This window comes from Xiphophorus maculatus, chromosome 3 (assembly GCF_002775205.1).
Source record: "Xiphophorus maculatus strain JP 163 A chromosome 3, X_maculatus-5.0-male, whole genome shotgun sequence".
Classification (NCBI taxonomy): domain Eukaryota; kingdom Metazoa; phylum Chordata; class Actinopteri; order Cyprinodontiformes; family Poeciliidae; genus Xiphophorus; species Xiphophorus maculatus.
Genome location: NC_036445.1, coordinates 10,613,931 through 10,634,225, shown reverse-complemented (window position 1 = coordinate 10,634,225; position 20,295 = coordinate 10,613,931). Strand labels below are relative to the sequence as shown.

Sequence of the window (20,295 nt, the reverse complement as noted above, 5' to 3'; positions counted from 1 at the left end):
CAGGAACTCACTAAATTTAGTTTTATTATTATTTTACATGTGTGAATTAATAACATTTGTCTTTTACTAGTTATCTATTCACTGCAGCATACTGACCAAGCCCAGTCAAGGAGACCTTACAATGACACACGGCTGTTAAAACACACGAGCGTTTTATTTCTCTCTGAACGGTCTGCTTGCTAATGAAATGCAAGACAAATAGAAACAACAATCAAGACGCAGCTTTTCATTGTTTTCAATGTAAACCTTTATTACTATTCTAATACAGATTTGCATACAAAGGCACATGTGGTGAGCACTTATACACAAGTTGCATAACACAAACATACATCTTCCAAAAAAAAATAAGCTAAACAGATAAATTACATTTGCATTTAAAAAAAAGCAAGGATATTAAGTGATAGTGATTTAATTATTTCACACCAGAAATCATGGTTTTTATGCCTCTCAACTGATATTAGAAGAGAGACTTTTTTTTGCAAAAGATTAAAAACATAATTTCAAGCTTATCCAGGCAGATAAGTAATTGTCTCGAGCACTGGGATGTGCATGATTATCAAAAGAATACATTTTCTAAATTAGGCCAAGACAGTCTCCCTTGAATCAAATGCAAGAGCAGAAGAGCAGTGCATAGATTGTTTAAAGTAATACTTTAAAAGATTTGCATAGATTATCAATCATAATAATAAAAAAAAATCCACTTTCCGAAAATTAATATAAAATGAATTAAGCTGCAATGGTACTTGTGTTATTGCACTGGGATCTGTGTGTGTGCATTTGTGTGTGAACAGGAAATTAAGGCAGTGTTTGAAGCCAATGTATTTGTCATGTCTTACCCAAAGATGTATCATTATAGCAGCACAGGTAACTGTTATGAGGCAAACTAATGTGCCTCAGAGGAAACATACACACAGCAGCAATGTTTCACTTCCTCCTGATCAAACACACTACTGCCATCAGGAATATTATATATTTGATTCCACATTTATTCACAAAGATTTTTTTCCAGGCTTTAAAATGTAATTACCAATCAAATATGACACACACCTCCTCTAATTACAGTTTTTACATATAAAAATTAGGAACGTACGCTTCTGGATAAAGCACAATTTGTCTTGATAATGTATGAAGGAATGTCCATTAATTGTTAGCCCATAAAGAAAAATCCAAAGTGTAGATAAAAAAGGCTCTGCCCAAAACAAAACCAAAACAGACAGAACAGTTGCATAGAGTATAAAGACGACAGCTCTCTCCTTCGCCATTGTGTCAGCCGACACACGGAGCTGTCCAATCGCAGTGCAGTATTATTCACTGCTGTCGTGGGTCTCACATTCACGTGTCTTTTGAGTCCTAGCAACTAAAACAAAACATCAAACTGAACATCAGCGAGGGCTAAAACTCAAATTGAAAGCAACCTATATAAGGGAGAGCCTATATGTTAGCTATAGAAATACACTGCTTGTCTGTATAATATTATGTACAGACGTATACAACATGCAAAAAAAAAAAAATCAATCGCAGCATTATAGTGCTATGCATCATCTTTCTTAGCACACAGGATTCCACAGCCACTGTTCAAAATTAAATTTTTGCAGCTAAATCACCAAAAGGTCTTCACAAAACATCCATGTGGGTCAAAGTGTCCCACAGACATGGAAACAAGATCCATCAAGTTGCACACAGACAGCAGCATCCTTGTTTACATCAGCTGAATGGCAGCAAGCTGTGAAAGAGGAGTCCTGCTGTCTCCCCATTGTATGTTCTGTCCATTCTGGAACCCCGTGACCACCAACGTTTATCTGCAAAAGGAAAAAATGACATTAAGATGGTGTATCAAAGCATACACTGAGGACAATCATGTGAATGTCAGAACAATTATTTGAGACAATGAGAAGTGAATTCCCATAATCAAAGGATGGCTTGTCTTCTCTTTTAACAAGAATAAAAAAAAATCACTTATACAGGGTTATTTATTGTGTGACCTGAATCAGGCTGAGGTAAAAAAAAAAAATACAGCTGAAGGGATTGAGGGTGAAGTTGAAAGGCCTTAGCAGGAGCCTGGTACGCTGCAAGCTGCTAATGCAAAGAGGAAGCATGTGACAGTCCCTAAGCTAGGCTCACTTGGACTTCAGAAAGCTATGAAACCCACATTTTTTGTTTCATTTTCATGCAGCTCAGACAAGCAACTTAAAATCTTACATAGGGTGAGCAAGTTCAAAATAAAGAAACTAACATAGTTGTTCAGCTTATGTGCAGAGATCAATAATCACCGTGCTAATCAACATCACCTGAGCTATTAGCATGCGTCACATTAGCTGTGGCATTTTATACTGCAGTTCTGCTCTGAGCACAGCCATGATGGAAAGGGAGGTGAAGTGGGGAGGAGTGGCTGACAGTGGAGTCTGCAGGAATAAAAAGCAGTTTTGGGTATTGGTGTCACTTTGAGTTATTGGCATCATGGTCTTGCTTTGTTGAGAGAACTACAGTGAATAAGCTCGTTAATGGTAAATTTACAGCCCCAGCATGTGGCCTAATGAAATCAGGGGATAGAGAGGATGATGAGAATGATTGTCATTGCTATTTTGTGTGTGTTTTCAGGAGTGTTTGTGCGAGGAGGATGGGAAGTGGGGTGCAGTCAGAGAAAGAGGGGAGAAAAGTGGAAGGCGCCGGTAATTAAGAGTCTAAAAGAGTGTGAGAGAGGCACACACCCTTCAAAGCAAACTTTGTGCCTAGATTCCCCACTTTTTTTCTATGAACCCCCATCCCTCTTCACTCTCGCTTGCTCTTTACTTGTCTCTCCTCACTGAATGAATAGCTACCGCAGTGCCATGGTGTCCCATCTAGCAACACCCCCCCTGCATCCTCTTGCCTTTTTCCACAGTCCCCCCTCCAGCATGACTCTGAATAGGGAGCCGAATTGAGCAAACAGTCGGGCTGTCAGCTCAATAGGAGGTCTGGCCATGAACTTGAAGTCCTTCCCAGGCCCCCAGCCTCACATTAGGATGGAAGGGGTGGTGATGTTTGAGGAGACAAGAGGAAGGAGAGGATGGTGGTGATGGGGGGTTACAGCCAGACTTTTTGTGGGCCCCTACGTGCCAGTGTTGGGGAGACCCCTGACATAGAGTTTCCCAACGCTGGCGCTCTTGCTGGAGCAATGGGGGTTGGGTGCCCCAGCTGCCTGCAGAACCCTCCCCTCCTTCTATAGCACTCAGTCTGGTCAGGAGGGGTTGATGGTGGGGTTGATGCAGACAGAACACTGTCTGCACCCTTCCAAAGCTCTTCTAGACCCACTCTCTTTCACACACACACACACACACATACACAGTAACAGAGATCCAGACACAAGCTGCTGGCTGTGCCCACCCCCTCTCCTCAATCAACTCACGGGCCTCCCAGGCTTCTCATCATCTCATTAGCCAACGCCAGCCACTCCACTGTCTACTGTTTGCATTGTTTTGGGCTCTGCATAATTTACACAGTAAATTGAGAACTGCCCCTGCCCCTTTTGCTCAATCTACCACCTGTTTATGGAGGCAGTGATTAGTGCACCCAGTTTGACACAGTTACCAAAGAACTTATCAGCCCAGCCAAGCCAAGCAACACTTGAAGAAGCTGCCTTGTCAAAACTTTGGATGCAAAACGTTTGGAATGACCTAATTGGAGAACTGTTGATGTCTAATATTTAATCTGTTGGCATTTAGAAAATTGTGGAACAAAAGTTTATAAAACGTGCAAGTTATTTTTTTGATACACTTCAGTAAATTGATTCTTAAGGGTTTTCAGAGAAAGATTTTTTCCTGGAGGCACCAGCACCCCTCGCAATCCCATTAGGGATAAGATGGAGGGATGGATGGATGGATGGATGGATGGATGGATGGATGGATGCTTTCCTGTCTTTTCATCTTCACCTTCATGTAGTGCAACCCTTACTGTTAGGCAATTGAAGCATCCTACTGTAAAATTAGTATGAGTTAGCAGTGACCTCCACTCTCCACATTACAGAGACAAACAAAGAAGGCTTTCTTTGCAACCAGGACAATGGTACACATTGTTAAATGAATGGCTACCTAACTCAATTAGCCCAGCTGACACTAATTAGCGTTTTGGTTAAAGCCGTTTTCAAAGTTGGGAGCTGCCTAGTTGAAATAATGTAACAAGTTTGCTCATTGAGAACAATAGATGACTTGTCTAAGTCCTAACAGGACTCAAATACTCATTACTTGCTTTGAGTTTTTTCAGTGTTCCACTGTGCCAAGAAAGCTTTCAGTTCTTACTCATCTTTGTTGTTTCATTCTTCAACATTTTCCCACTTTGTGTAAGTTTTGTTTTGCAGTACAGAGCCCTTTTATTTAAATGTCAATATTCATTTATGCATATCTACATCTTCTAAAACTCTATCTCCAATCTTCTGTATTCTGGCCTCATTTAAGGAGTTGGAGAATTGCTCTAAAGGTTAGAAGTTGCAACAGCAAGCATAATAAATAAAATCAATATTAATTATATAGGTCCATGATCAAGGTATATTCTGGATCATAGACCATTATGATCAAGAATATATAAAACATATGTTCTTGATCTATATATCAAGAATTTGAAATCCATTTGAGCTAACCTAGATTTTATGCAGTTCTGGTAAATAGAACCTTCAGAAAGTCCAACCTGCTCCACTGTATGAAGTCTATACTGTGCTTGCATTGCATTTCCAAAATGGCAGCTTTTTTCTTGTCGGTGTATGCAAGAGAGGATGGCATGGCAATCCCCAAACAGGGAAATAAAACCTGCCTCTTCAAGGACAGATGCCCACAGCCTCCTGAGAGAAGCATTGAGAGCAGAGTGATATAGCACACATACAAAACATGCTCAATGCGCATCTACTCACCCTCCCTGCCCCCAAATCAGTGCTCTATGAGAATTGTTAACGAACAAATCGGTGAGAATTAAAACAGAGACTGTTTTCTAGTGGCGATCGGGACCGAAGGTACTGGGTGATGGAGGAGGATTGAACGGAGTGTCAGGGTGATGACAGCAAGAAAAGCACAACAGCGGGCACGGTGGGCTTGGTCTGTTACCTGCAGTGACTGGTCTTTCCACTTCCATTTTATGCCAGCGTTGCTCTAAGATGGTGGCGTGGGCTGCATTTCGCTGTACAGGAAAAAGGGGCAGTCTGCTGAGGATGGTGTGGAGGAGAAAGAGAAGAGGAGGAGGTGGGAAGAGGCGATGCAGAAGAGGGCGATGAGAGAGGGAGGGCACAATCAACAGCAACCCCTCCTCCTCTTCTGTTTTCAGTTTTCTTTTGCCATCTTTTCTCTATTTGGTAAGGTACCCTGCAAAGAGAACAGGGACACGGGGTGTTACTGGTAAATGTTAACAATGTAGTTAAGCCATCAAAACAATTATGGACAGTTTTACAGAAGCATATGAAGCAACTTATGCATACACACTAATGCATGCATACGCACACACACCCCTGCACATGCACACACACACCTTTTCATGTCTGTTCTCATGGTACAGTCTGCCCCTGAGCATGCAAATGACTTTCATTATGCAAATGCATGCAAATCAGATCCAACCATCTGAGAATCAAGGGTGGGAAAGGAAAAAAAAAACTCGACACAGAGACTGAATGAAAGAATGAAAGAGAAACAGGGACGAGAGAAAAATCCATTCGAGTGGCAGGAGGCTGCGCGATAGGTAAACGATCTGTGAAAAACAACAGCCAGCAAGCAGTTAGTCTCTTTAATTTTGTCTATGATGCATTTTTGTTCAATTTTTACTCCAGCGTCATCATTCTGAAGGAAGTATGTCTTTCATTGACACTACCTTACTTAAATTCAAAAGCACAGATGGCTTTCTAGATTGTTGTTCAAGATTGTTGTCATTGTAGTCAAGCACATGTGGAACTATTTCTGCATATTTGACAACTGTATAATTATACAGGTTTTCAGTTTATGCACATTATAGTTCAGCTAACCTGGATTTTATGCGGTTCTTGTAAATAACAGCTGTAGTTTTGGTAGCCTTCTTAAGGAACTCAAAGATTGCATTCTCAGTTTGAAAAGTCTGGTAGTAGCTTTTCTCATAATAAGAATTTCTGCGTCTATAACTGTGTGGTGCAAAATAATAAGCATGAGAAGCTTAAAGCAAGCATTATTAGCACCATCACACACTAGCATACCAGATGAAAGGACTTCATTCTTAATTGTTTTGAATCAACATCTGTTTTGCCATAGACTTCCATAACCCACACCTGCACATGTAAGCTTGAGAATGTAAAACCCTGCTGGCATAATTAAGTCAGCTTTCTAAGTTCAACATTCACACACAGGTGGAGGCTGTGCCTCATGGGTTTAGCAGCAAAGTTTGTGAACCCTTTTTCAAGGTAATCAACAAAGAAAGCAGACATTTTGCTAATACTCTAAACCCAGCAGAAAAATGATCTTCCATTAGCCAGCAGAGGAGGGAGCATGCTTTTGTTTCTAGGTGTCAGAGGAGGAAGGCAACATCTGAAACTAGAATGAAGTGGTGAAACCAGGGGTGACTTGGAGTGTGAGAGAGTTGAGGTGGGTAAGCTGGGAGGGAAAGGACTACAGGGGTGGGGTACTGCTGAATGATGGCAAACCTCTCCTAATTGGCACTTGACATTTTTTGCCATTGGCACTGGAGTGGGCCAGCTTTCAAGCCCTCTCTGGGCCCTTGTTGGAAAAGTGCCTTATGCAAATATGGCGAATGGGCTCTATTGTGAAGCCGCTGATATTAACAGCTCACACAACAATGAAATTGTGTGCTTACTCTGGACACGTAGGTGTGTGAGAGAGAGCTAGACAATAGCAACCAGGGCAGATTCAGTCTGAACAGACCCTCTATCGGATGCTTTGCCAAGTCATTTCAGCAGAATGGGCTTTACAGAGGCTCTCAGTAAAAGCTTTATTAATGACTGAAACAAACAAATGCACACACTGTTTTCCTCTGGCTCTGAAAGTGTCTCGTATTTGTAGTGTTACTGAATGGCTTGATTTATTTTCATTGAATGTACTGAAAGTGTGGACAGGAAAGGACTAACTCCTGTTCCGAAAACAGTGAAACTAAAGCTTCACCAGTGCCATGCTACCCTGTCAGTTTGTTGTTCTCTATATACACATTTCCTTTGGGTCAGTACTGACATAACAAGACTGACTTTGGAGAAAACTCAGCAAATCATACTAATCATACAGCAAAACCTAAATATACAAGCAAAGCAAAGCCTTACTCTGTGGACAGGTACATCAAATACACATTATGCAATACTTTCTTACTCGAGAAGGTTTGGATTATTTGAAAAGACAGTAAAAAATTTCCTCTTTCTCTGTGTCCCATTAGGGAGGCAAACAGAACATCGAGTCAGACAACAGCAGCTACCCTCCGTGTGGTCTGAGCTCAGTCAAAGTACACCTGTTACTGCCAAGTTGCCAAACTTAATCTCCTTTGTCTGGTGAGGCCCATTGACTTTGCAACTGCCTTAGATACATTCATTTCTCTGTGAGCATAGAGGGGTGGAGGGACTGCCAATGTTGGAGAAAACAACAAGGTCTGGCTTTGCCCTCTGGCCCAACAGTGAAGCCATTTTCCAAGCCCTGTTGGTGTGTTCCATCAAGAGAAAGGGAGGAAGAGAAAAGGGGGCAAGAATCACTGGGTTGTATTCAGAAAACTGTCTGGCTGCTCGGACCCGGCAGGCCTGAAAGGAAGGAAAGGGGGCGCATTGTCCTTTGGTGACAAGTGGACTAGCTCTATTGACTGTAAAGTCTAGTGGCGTGGGGGTGAGCGGGACTATATCACAATGGCTGTTTTTCTAGTTGACACTTAGTCTAAATCTGCTTGCCTAGTGCATGAAGGCTAAGACAACCCCATCACCCACCTCCCTCTTTCCTCTGCCTGCCTTTTTTTCCTCTTCATCATTTCTCTATGCTCCTTCTTTCTATTTTAGACAATACCAAGGGACACCGAAAAAAGAGAGCAAAGGCCCTAAGGTGGTTTTTCAGGAACTCTCCCTTTTCCACACCATTTTCAGGGAAGCAGAAGCTAAGATAGTCTCTTCTCCGTGGTCCCAGTGTGAAGTGTTAGTGATATAACTGTGCCACACACAAAGCAAAGAACAAAGCTTTTGCACCGCGACATGTGTCTCCCAGGGCACTGCTTAGGGTATAACCACAATCTGTCAGAGTTTGGTCTCCGTTTAGTCTAACACTGCAACTGACCCAAAAAGAGAGGCAAAGTAAAAAGCTCTGTGATGTTAAAGAGTAAGTGGGGATGTCACCTGGTATGTGATTAATTAATGCAAAGTACACCAGTTTAGACTTGACATCAGGAATAATATTTACAGTGTGTGCAGATCAAAGCCATCTAATGCTCAAAAGTCTACAGAAAACCTTAGATATGGTGGCTTCATAAGTACAACATAGAAGAGAACAAGGCACAACTTTGATGTTCAACAACAGGACGTCTTTGGCTGTCACTTTCTCTCAAGAACGTTGTTTCTCTACAGAAGCAATTGAGCAGAGAGCTCAAATGTCACACTCAGCACCCGCAATGCAGCACGATGACAAACACAACTCTGGGGCTTAAGTTGATTGACGTTGCAAGGTAAGGTTTGGCTGTAAGCTTTCTAGGTATTTCACTTCAGTCGTGCACAACTGTTTAGAATTTATACCATATCAAGCTGAACATGTCCAAACCCAAGGGGATCTTTCAGGTAAAACGTGTTGTAACAGCAAACCACCAAGTAAAATATGTATTACACTTTGAGTTCACTTAGAAAGCTGGCACAGAGACCTAGGAAATGGATCTCAGTAGCTTTTTTCAGCAGGGATGATCCTTTGACTTTGATGGGCAGAACAGAAATCACACCTTCAATCAGCCATCAGTAGCCTTGAAGTTGAAGATCTGATTGACCAATTACTCTTCACCACGAGCTCCACTGCAGAACCTTAAGGCTGAGATTGTTCTCCTTCACTCACTCGAAGATTTCGTCACTGGGGGTTCTTTCTGCTTGATTGCCCCTGGACCACTCCCCTTGTGAGTTTTACATGCACACACATCAGCATCCTATCAAGCTTTTCCACATGGTAGCACTTCGTGGAATATAAGCACATTCAAAACTGTGCCAACTGTCACGTCAAATCAAGCAACCGTCAGGACCCTAAATTAAACATCTTTTCAAGCAAAACATTGAAAAGGAGAAAGAAATCGACGTTGGATAACTTAACAAAACGGGCCTCAAATAAATTCCGGTCTTTGCGCTTAGGTTCCAGCAGGACATTGGGACAGCAGATTACCTCCGAGGGAGCATTCACAATCACATCCATGCTGGAGTATATGTATAATTCATAGCACCATATGCAGCTCCAATGAGATTAAAGGGCCACATTTATTCCACATTGCATGGTCACTTCATGCCAAAAATGAAAAAAGTCACACTTAAATTAAAAGGCACAAATGAACACACTATTTACCAAATTAACAAACAAACTCAATAACCCAGTGTAGAGTTTTTAGGAGACTTGTTGGAGTCTGCTGGCTTTGGTAAATCTGTAAGGGTCTTTTTCTCCAAGCCATGTGATACCAAGGCTAAGCCCCTGCATACAGCCCTGCACACAAGGATCATGGGGCTTATTAGATTAATAGTGATTCTGTTGCACCAACCTTACTTCTATGGGTCACTGCCACTAGCAGCAGTACAATATACAAAATATACAGTGCAATATCACACTTATTACAATTTATAAAGGAAAAGCTCTCTGAAAATGTGAAATTTGGTTAATTTGCAGACAAAATTTTGCAAATTCTTTAAATATGACATTGAGTAAATGGGAAACTCCTTGGTTCTTACCTTTATTTGATGAATGATCTATTCTCCTTTAAAATGCAGTCCATTTTTTCTCAAGTTAAACTTCTTCTTGTGTATTTCAAAATATTTTGATGAAAGGAGTCACTTTGGGTCTTGATGCCTTTCCAGGAGTGTAATGGGATTCTTGTTACTTTCGGTTATCTAGCTTTATGAAGAATGTACATCACTCATACAGCTAGATAACCAAAGATAACAATCAACCCCTAAGGCTACCCATCCTCTTAAACCCAAGGCCAAGAAACATGGGCCAATATCTCACCTAAAGACAGATAGGAAAAATGTTAACAAACATATATGTATAGTTTTTAAAATTTTATTATTTCACCAACAACAAACTGAGTAAAAATCTTTGCCACATAGCATATTCTAAGTCATACAAATCAAACAACTGTTTACTCCATGGAACAAAAATGTTAGTCTTCTGGCTTGAGCTCTTCTAATTATCCTTCAGCTCTCAGCATCCTTTAAATGTTCTGACCTGTCATTTTATGATGTCACCAGGTTGTCTGTATCCCGCCTAAAATCCTCTCAACGAATTGGAAACCTCCCTTTGTCCACTAAACCCGTTGATTTGCTTGGGGTATATCAAAAACCCTTCATGTCAAACAATCAGCAAGATGCACCAATTACAAAACAATTGCACCAGTTGTTGAACCGGTTCATACTGGCAATGGCTCCAGTCTACCTTTCTCCAGTCTGGCGCCCATCCCTACGGTCAATCTGCAATGCCCACTGAGTGGCTCTATGGGAGTGTGATGGCTTCAAACAGCACCCCCCGCAATGACCGAAATACATTTTTAAATTAAAAGAAGATCCTGGCTGTTTGACTACAAAAAAAACTGGTTTGTCTTCATTTACATTATCTGATGCCAAAGCAGTTGGCCGACGCTCGAGGGTGATGCCTAAGGGAGGACATTAAGGTTTAAGGTCCATGGGCACAAACATAGCAAAAATGTCTTCTCCAGAATGAAGAAATGTTCAGTCGCTTTCTATTCAGTGTGCAAATAATAAGAAATTCAGAAAAGAAAGGAAAAGCTAAACAGACATAAACACAAAAAAGCATCCCCACATAAAGACAAAGCTGCACAACATACAGGCACACATTCATTTGCACACATGCCGTGATGGCACATGGCACGAGGCCCCATCTAATTAAAGCTGCTCTGTGTGCCCAGATCTCTGTTGTTGCAGGCTCCTCCCCACAAAGCACCAGCTCCAACTGAAGCTCTATGATTAGTGGTGAAGAAAGAGACGGACTGATGGAAGAGAGAAGAGTATAAGGCACAGATTATTCTTCCCAACAATTAGAACAACCCTGAAGATTTTTGACCCAACTGTCAATATGCAGAAATTATCCCAGACACTTAAATGCCTGTTCACAAATGATCGATTTTCCAGACATTGTTTTTTCCCCAGGTTACATTAAACAACCTGTTCTGTTCTGCTGCATTCTGAGAGCATGTGGCCTTTTTAAAAATGGATTTTTATGAAATTTGGTGAAGCATATTTTTTTAAGGTGGTTTATGTCCATGCACAAGGACAAAGCAAGGCCTTTGTACGAGTAAAATAATATTCCTAGTCACTGAATGCAGCTTGACTGACAGACAGGCGCACACACCACACATACACCCACTGACACGCGCATACATATGCACACATATGCACACACATATGTGAGTACACTCACATGTTTAACACATAATTATGCTTAAAATGAATACAGTAAATGCGTTCATACTCCACACACAAACACACATGCACACACACCTCTGCAAGAACACTCCAATTTTGAGTTTAAAATTAGAATGAAGTCCAATTAAAATCTAAAAATATTATATTGTTGATAAACAATATTGCACAGAATTTAAAGCTTCTGTTTTTAGATTGATTCCAATCCTTTTAATATCATGATTATTTCAACATTTTAATTGTTAATAAACAATTTATTTTTATATTCTGTTTTATTTATTTAAAAACATAGTTAAAGACTGTGCAAAAATTTAAATGATTTTTTTTGTTAACCCTGCTTTAAATATGTATATACATATACCAAACTAAATAACACTTTATGTTTAAGGTTTTGCTGACAATATTTTTCTTTAAATGTAAATGCAACTTTCAACAGAAATTTGAGAAGTACGGGTTGTTTATTCAAAGGTCTTGCAATGCAATCCCTTAAAAATTCATATTAAATTATTTCATTATTTATTTACTGAATGAAGATTCAAAGCACCAATGGAAGTGAAGTTTCCTGCTTTCTACCATTTAAACAAACCTAAACAGGCAGTGCCATTGGCCAAGACGTGTATGACGTCAGTAATTTCGGCACCTCTAATTGGGAAAAAAAATGCAAATAGTGCAGAGCTGATTAGCGGGAAATGAGTTCCTATTATGAAGCCTGACTGGTTCTCATCTGGTTAAAGCCATATGATTTATTCTGAATCAATTCAAAGTTAAATTCTCAGAGTGAATGCTGCAATTACAGTGGAACTTTTACGCTCATAATAAATAATTTTATGCACATTATTAATCATTATTTAAATACAAATGCAGCAATTAGACGCAGAGTAGACGCTGAGATAAGGAAAATCTGTTGACACACACTTTTATTTTCTCTGTACAAGCTATAGGAGTGTGTGATATTCCCACCGTGTGTCTAAAAGAGAAGAGGTGACCGATTCATTATCTAGAAAATATATTTTGTGGGAAAAAAATATACAATAAACTTTTTTTTGCGTTACTAGGCAACATTTTTATAATTTTTCTAAAGTAACAGCACGTATTTTGCCTCTAAAACGTATTCTAACAGATGTAAAACTACAGCATGAGAACAAGCGTACTAATATGTGTTAAAGCTAAAACTGTACACATCATAGCTATTGTTTGGTTTCTTTTTTCATCTTTTTTTTCTTGTAACTATTTCAAGCAGATTTCAGAGAACATTCCACCTGCTAACAGGAGCAAGTGGGTAAATTTATCTGGTACCGATCATCTAAAATGTGACTCATGTAACGCTGAAGAATGACCTTTGACAAAAAGCTGCGAACATTTTGTTTTTGAAACAAACAAAGGTTTTTATTGCAGACTTTATCCCATTAGAGCGGCCGATGTAAAGCTCTTTAACAAAGCTGGGCCTTAGAAAAGGTCTTGAGCTGCTGGTTTATTAGCGCAGCTCATTTTATCTGCTGTTGTGGTTTTTTTCTATAATATAACACACAGTGGGCGGTGCAACATCAGTTCTAACATCCGCGGCCGCACGCAGGATCATTCATTTCTGTTGGTGTGGTTATTGGGATTTATGTTTTGCTGTGTACGAAATGGTTTTATAAAATTCTTTCCTTAATCATTAAATTGAACTAGACATTAGATTCAATATTCTTATGAAACGTAGCATTCTGATTCCAGATTCCAGTCTGTTTGATTGCACATATATTCTCATGTTTATCACGCAAAACGTTTCATTAATATTCTTCTTATTGTTATTATCAGCATTCAAGGTTTTTGAAACCTAAGGCGCACACGTGTCCACGGCGCAGGCCTGTCCACGGAGCACACGTGTCCACTGGATATGTGGCCTTGTGAGTTCTTTATCCACCAACTATGGGGATGTGAACGCCGCCACTTTGTCTTATTACGCATGCACTGCAGGTCTGTCTGCTGATAAATCCTCACATCTGTGCCACATGGGCGCACAGGGTCCGTGCAGGGCTCAGTGTGGAAAAAAAGGCACCATATTGTTTACCGTTTTTGCCCAGATTTAGTGAGTCTGCCTCGATTATGGGGCTTTGGTTACTTGCACATGCAGCTTTTGCTGAAGGAGTGACCCTGCTAAGCATTTGGAGGTGCTATTGATGAAATCCAGGTTGAAGTGCATGTAGGCGCACATAAAGCGTCTCTGAAATAAGACTGTGAAAAAAAAAGTTTTATTTCAAATTGGATACCAATAATGCTTCCAATTAGAAGTTATTATACAGTTGCATCCTATATCCTAACCCAGATTAAGTTTTTAGCGTTTTACTATGACATCTCAGAGCACGTGCCATATTCAATTTGCAATTTAAAAATTGCTTGTATGAATCATTTGAATTATCGCCCTATATCTTTTCAGACTGAACATCACATGGACAAACCAATATCCTGCCAACTTGCAGCAGCTTACATCACTTCTTAAATTGCATCCATCAGCCCATCACCATGAAGCTAACAAAGACATAGAGACAAACTGATGCATTTAAATCCGGTGGTCTGCGCTTGTATTCGCCTGATGTTACATCCGGTCTAAAGACGCATGCTGCTCCGTTATGTGTGCAGACTGGCGATGTACGCGGCGCTGATGCAAACCCGCTCTCCTCCATCATTTTAGCGGATATCCTGCAGAGCTTTCCACCTTGACGAAATCAAAGCTGATATTTCATACTCACGCCGCTGAACGCGAGCCGCTGCGGGATCTGCTCCTCTCCCAACCCGAGCAGCGAGCGTCTCGGAGGATGGAGGCGAAGTGATTCGCCGGAGGCTGGACCGCACGGTCTTCATGGCTGCGGCTGCCAGTGACGTCTCTCCAGCTTCATCCATTCAGCTTCTCTCCAGCGGGTTTTCCCCCTGTTTTATTATCGTCCCCATTATTTCATGTCGGAGGTGGATCTCGCCTTAACCCCCCCTCCCCGCCCTCCTCTTCTTCCCTCTCTCTGTCCGCGCCGCTCCGCGCAAATCGCCATTCCTCAGTTCGTCAGATGCGTTATGAACTTAAAAGATTCCGGCTCTAAAAACATATAGCACCACAGAAGGAAGGCCCTCCCCTTTATGACACGATGCAGGTCTGTTTTTTTTCTTGTCTCCACCCTCTGAAAAAATTAATGCAAGCATGAATAAGCATCTCAAGTTATCAGAATCCCTGAGACTAATAATCAAATTAAACTTGCATTCCTCATGATGCCATGTTCTGGAATAAACCAAGATCATTGCGGCATATTACAATATAAAGATGAAATAATTTCTGTAAATATGCACAAAATAAGCACTAGAATCTTCACTAATTCCCTAATTACGCACAAAGCCGCTCAGTTTAGCACATCTCTGTCGCCTTATTGTGAGCCTATTTGGGACTCTCTCCCAGCCCATCAAGTGTGTGATTTAGAGCCCCGTTTTGGACCATGTGGGATTATAAAAAAGTTTCGTGTAATCTTGTGTGGCTACCAGTATTCGTTTGACACAAAGCCCCCGGTAGAGGCTGCGGCCTGCGGCTTCCTGCGCCTGGATAAGTGCGCACATCCACCGTCCTCATTGTCCGCGTCTTTAATACGTAGGAGTCCAGGAATGTGACCAAGGGGGTGAAGACCGTGCAAATCAGCTTTTACTGTCACCGCCGGGCCCCGGGTCCGCAGACAAGAGCCAAGAAAGGGGGTCTGGGTCACTTGATTATCATAATAATCAGATCGCGGGGATAAAAATCTCCTTTGAATAAATTACTGCTTCAATAGGAGGCGCGACTGCCAAAGAGACAACTTTGTCAGCCCCTCGGTTTGTTGTCGGGGGTCTCTCTCGCTCTCTCTCCTCTTTTCTTTCTCTCCAAATTTTGGACGCTTTCCTGGAGATCAAACTCTAAATACGGCTACTGTTTCTGCGCTCCCCTCCTCTCGCCCCTCGCCGATGCCTGGTTACCGAGCCTGAGCAGGCAGGCAGGTACTGAGCTCCCCTTGGGAAAGCGGGGTAGCGCTGGCTAATGGGCTAAGGAGCGGGCACAATGGGCTGCTCACCCCACCCCCCACCCCTCATCACTTCTCCTCCTCCCGTCATCAACCCTCTCTCTTCTATCCACGGGCTGCATGGGAACCCGGGCACCGAGGTGCACCAGGGGCCGCTCCCCATTGTGGTGGCACATCCCAAGTTCATTAGCACCCATCAGGCCATTCCTGCAGGGCATGGCGGCAAGCTACCCCCCCCCCCCCCCCCCCCACGCCCCCCCACCCCCCCTCTCTCTCTCTTGTCCATGCTGTTAACCCTGCAAAGGCCCGTGTTCCTGATGCAGTTATGTGTTTCTAGATTGAACATTTCTTGTATTTTAACTGAATTACTCTGCAGGATTAAAAGCTTTATGCTGCACCTCCCAATCCCCAGTGGGGGGATTGGGGGTGCATGACTTCTCCCAGAATATACAGATATCAAGACTTTACACTTGTAGATACATTTGTCAAGATCTCTAAAATTCACGTCCAATCTTTATGAGTAGAGCATGAACAACGTAAAGGGATTCTACAGAATTGATGAATGCTGTTACTGCTAGACAGAGGAAGAACAGTGTTCAGAAATACGTTATTTCTGCTAGTTTAGTCATGTTTGGGTTTTTTTGTCTGAGCTGGAATCCCATTTCATGCATAACTTCAATCTAATCAATAAAGAATTCCCAAGCGGCTCCTCTTTATATAACCCCACATTGAAATGTTATTGAAACAACTGCCAGACCGAATCAACAAGTCACAGAAATAACTTTTTCTCCACAATTTATTTACAGCTGTTTAATTAATAAACAATTTAAAGTGTAGTTGGGGTCCCAAAGCAATTTCTGCTCAGGGCCCCAAACAATGTCAGACTTCCTCTGTTTGACAAACACACATTATCGGCAGCAGTCCATTAAATATAAATACTGGTAATGCATCGTCATGTTAGCAGAAGTTAATTTTGACGTTTAACAGATTTACTCAGTCACCAAAAATTCTGATAGTTCAGTTAGTAATGAACCCGTTTTGCTTTCTAAAGAGAAGCGTTTGTTTTTTAGACGACCTTTCTTATCTGTTGGATCACTGATGCCATCCAAGAATATTTCAAATAGTTTCAAGGTACTTGCAAAGACACTGAAAAATTGTTTTCTATTATTCTATTACAGTTATAGATATATTCAAAACCTGAGCTTCATAAATTCTGCATGTGTGACAACAATCTAGTAACACATTATGATGATGATTATGATTTGTTTTAAGAATTCAGATGTTGAAATGAAAGTCTCTGCCCCTGTTCACAACAGAAACAACCAATTAAAGTTAGCAAAATTTTGTTAGATCCATTATTGGTAAAATTAGGAAAATAAATAACCAAAGATAATCTCTCGCCAGTCAAAATTGTTTTGATTTACAGGTAAAGACACTTATTGAGAATGACTGGCTGTGGTGTTTTCTGTTCAGAATAAATAAACGGCACATAGAAAGTTCAGAATATATTCAGCAGATTATGTTCAGGATGAACAGTTCTGTCTGCAGCAGATGTGCAAAAATGTATGACGGAATTTTGTTCATGCAGATGATTTCATACACAAACATGAATCACTGGCAGCTGATAACAGGTGGGTTGAAAAAATGGACCTGGTAAAATACTAATGCATTAAACCGAAGAAGCGGCAAGAACAACATTCACATTATCTGACAATTTTAATTCAAAAGATGTGTAATAAAACAAACGATTTCATGGGAAACGGAATCCTTTATTATGTATTCTGTATTTTTATTTAAACTGCAAGTTGACATGACTGCATCTTCCTTTTTTCAATGTGCCTTTATTTCCTTTTTCCACAGGTGTTAGTTTTGTTTAAACCTGAAGCTCAGATTGCGTGTGTGTGTGTGTGTGTGTGTGTGTGTGTGTGTGTGTGTGTGTGTGTGTGTGTGTGCGTGTGCGTGCGTGCGTGTGTGTGTGTGTGTGTGTGTCTGCAAAAAGCAGACGGATACATTTACAGCCCACACACAGTCTACAACGAGCTTAAAAACCTCCTGAGTGAGCCAGCTCAGCTGCTGACCGGCATGTAAAGGAAGCAGCATGAATGAGAGCAGGAGAAAAAAAAACACCAAAGAGAGGAGGAGAGAATGAAACACAGACAACAAAAACAATATTTCATGGTCCAAAACCTTTCTGATTCAGGACCATGACAATATTGTTGATGTGTTGGTTTTATAGCTTTTTTTCTGTGATTGTAACCTGCACTCATGAATGCAGGACATTTTTCCACAGGAAACACAAGAGATCTGCACATATATTTTCAAATTTTATATAATAGGACACAGATCAAAAGTAGCATTGAGTTGTTTTCTAGCGAGAAATAACAAAAGCAATAAAAATAATTCACAGTTTTATTTTTATTGCAGTAAAATTTGTATTTGTAGTCATCCCCATTTTCATTGTTGTGAATAATTACAAAAAGGCCAACATTAATCCTTAAAAATCACTATGAAAAACCATCTAGGAGTCTTCATCTCCTTCATGTCTTCTGATGCAATCATTAGATATTTTAAATTCACAATGCGCCCATCTCCAAACATTCAACCTTCATCTTCGGAATAAATGCAATTCAGCGCGTTCAGAACTGATCCTCATTGTCGCCTTGCTTCACATTCACATGAATCATTCACTGAGCATTGTGTTTAATAAAACAGTAGAGTGTTAAAATTGCAACATAAATCACATCATAAAGCATCAGAACGTTCTGCAGGTGATGCACCACGACATGAACGAGCTCGCAGAGGTCAAAAACATTCTGAACACAGCAAATTCTGAATGAGTTCATTCATTTTCTTTGCTTTGTTGTCATGGAATGCATTGCTTCAATACAGAGAAGCAGGAAAGGAAGCGGTTCTTATTGTTTTCAGAAATCCCTCTGCAAAAATAAACCAGAGCCTCAATGCCTTTGATTCAAACAAAGGAGCATGACATCATCTTTAAAACTTGCCTTTTTCACATTTTATTTCAAACATTTCCTCCATTTAAGTATTAGGGGCTTGTTTTGCTTTTTTAATTTTTTTATTTTTTTACCATGAATCCTTCCTCACTGATCTGAGTCAGGGCTTTCATTTTAAGGTATTGCTACCTGTTGTGCATGTCCCACATTTAAATTGTTGCAGCTCTGCTTCAGCATCTCCCAGTTTAACATCCCAGCATCCCCAGTACACGAGTGTCCCGGTGCCAGAGACGTGCTCAGCAACTCAAAGCTCCAGATCTTTTGTCCAACCAAATCTGCCCATATTGTTGCAGCTCTGTGGGGGCCAAACAACCTCGTTGTGCCAAACCAGACAGACCCACCACCACCACTACTGCCACACACACTCAGACACTGGTACAGACACACATGCACACCACACCACAGCTCAATGAGCAGTGGTGTGGTTTTAATTTGAAAGAATAATCTGAGGTCCAGGTGTAACAGCAACAAGACATTTTGTTTTTATTTTTGAAAATATTTTTATTAAAAATGATGTAATCCTACGTTATATTTTCATATTTTCTTTATAAAATCAAGATTTTTTTTCCCACTGAATTAAAAGCGCAGAGTTATCTTTGAATTTTGATGAAAAGCTGAAATCCTCGTGCATGCTGCCTCTATCATGTGCTGCCATTTTGCGTCTGCATTGTGCAGGCACGGAGAGGCTGCAGCCTCTGACAGGCAGATCATCAGACTCACCTTCGAGTTGGCTTCTCATCCAAGTTCCTTTCAGTTTTAAGAAGCAGAAAAGCACAAACCCTCAGTCAACTCGCAGGGCTTCACTCCCATTCAGAAATATATCTAAAAAATAAAAAAGGTCGGCTATCGGTGTCATGCAGAAAACGCGGCCTGATGAAAACAAACAAAACAAGTCTTCCGGATTTTCCTCAAAGCTCCATCTGGATTCCTGTCGGATGAGCAGCTTGGAATAAAAGAAACGTCCTCTTTTGTTTTTTGCTGAAATGCAGAGACAAAAAGATGCATCCTGCATCCAGGAAAAAAAAAAAAGCATGGCGGGTTGAGAAATCTCCCACGCCACAGTCATTACGCCTGCAATTAGACAGTCATTTGCATAAATGCAAATGAGTCAAAAATTCGTGTCTGCACTCGAGGGAACCGAGCTGGGATTTTATCCCCCCGTTGTTTTTTTTTTTGTATTCCTTCACGCGTTGTCTCTGCAGAGGACTGACTTTTCACACGGATGGAGAAGGCCTGAGAAGGCTTTTATTTGTTCAGAAGTGTTAGATGTTTGCGCCTGAAAAAATCCGCAGACATGTTGATTTGCGTGCTGGTCGCGCCGCAGATTTGCAAGCTTGGAGGTGTATTTAGCGTCATTTTCGACTTGAACACAAGCCACGTGTTTACAGAGATGATAAAAATAATTTCTGTAAATGGCAGCAATTCTGTTAGACTCATGTGGTTTAGAAAAATCGTTTTTACATAAATCCAACATGTCTAAGGTGCACTCTTGCATAGTTGTAATATGCATGATAAATATTAATGCAAAATGCATGATAATCTAAAAAAAATAATTATTATTGTAGAAAATGATTATAGCTGATAAAATAATCTTCTTATATAATAACGCATTAATTAAAAGCATTATTATTATTATTATTATTATTATTATTATTGCTTCAACAACATTAACATGGGTCTTTTATGGGTTCTGACG

At 40.7% G+C, this 20,295-nt stretch overlaps 1 long non-coding RNA gene across 4 annotated transcripts; it reads right to left on the bottom strand.

The window, feature by feature from the left end:
• Positions 1 to 223: 223 nt before the first annotated feature.
• On the bottom strand, positions 224 to 14,531 carry LOC106699671. Of its 4 annotated transcripts, XR_002752547.1 has the most exons (4): positions 14,305 to 14,531; positions 9,866 to 10,142; positions 5,070 to 9,623; positions 224 to 1,799 (listed from the first exon to the last, which is right to left on the bottom strand). It is a non-coding gene; the product is annotated as an uncharacterized LOC106699671 (long non-coding RNA). The 4 variants fall into 4 exon arrangements; XR_002752546.1 differs by lacking the exon at positions 14,305 to 14,531 and having other exon boundaries at positions 9,866 to 11,778; XR_001351208.2 differs by lacking the exon at positions 14,305 to 14,531 and having other exon boundaries at positions 5,070 to 5,324; positions 9,866 to 11,637.
• Positions 14,532 to 20,295: the final 5,764 nt, after the last annotated feature.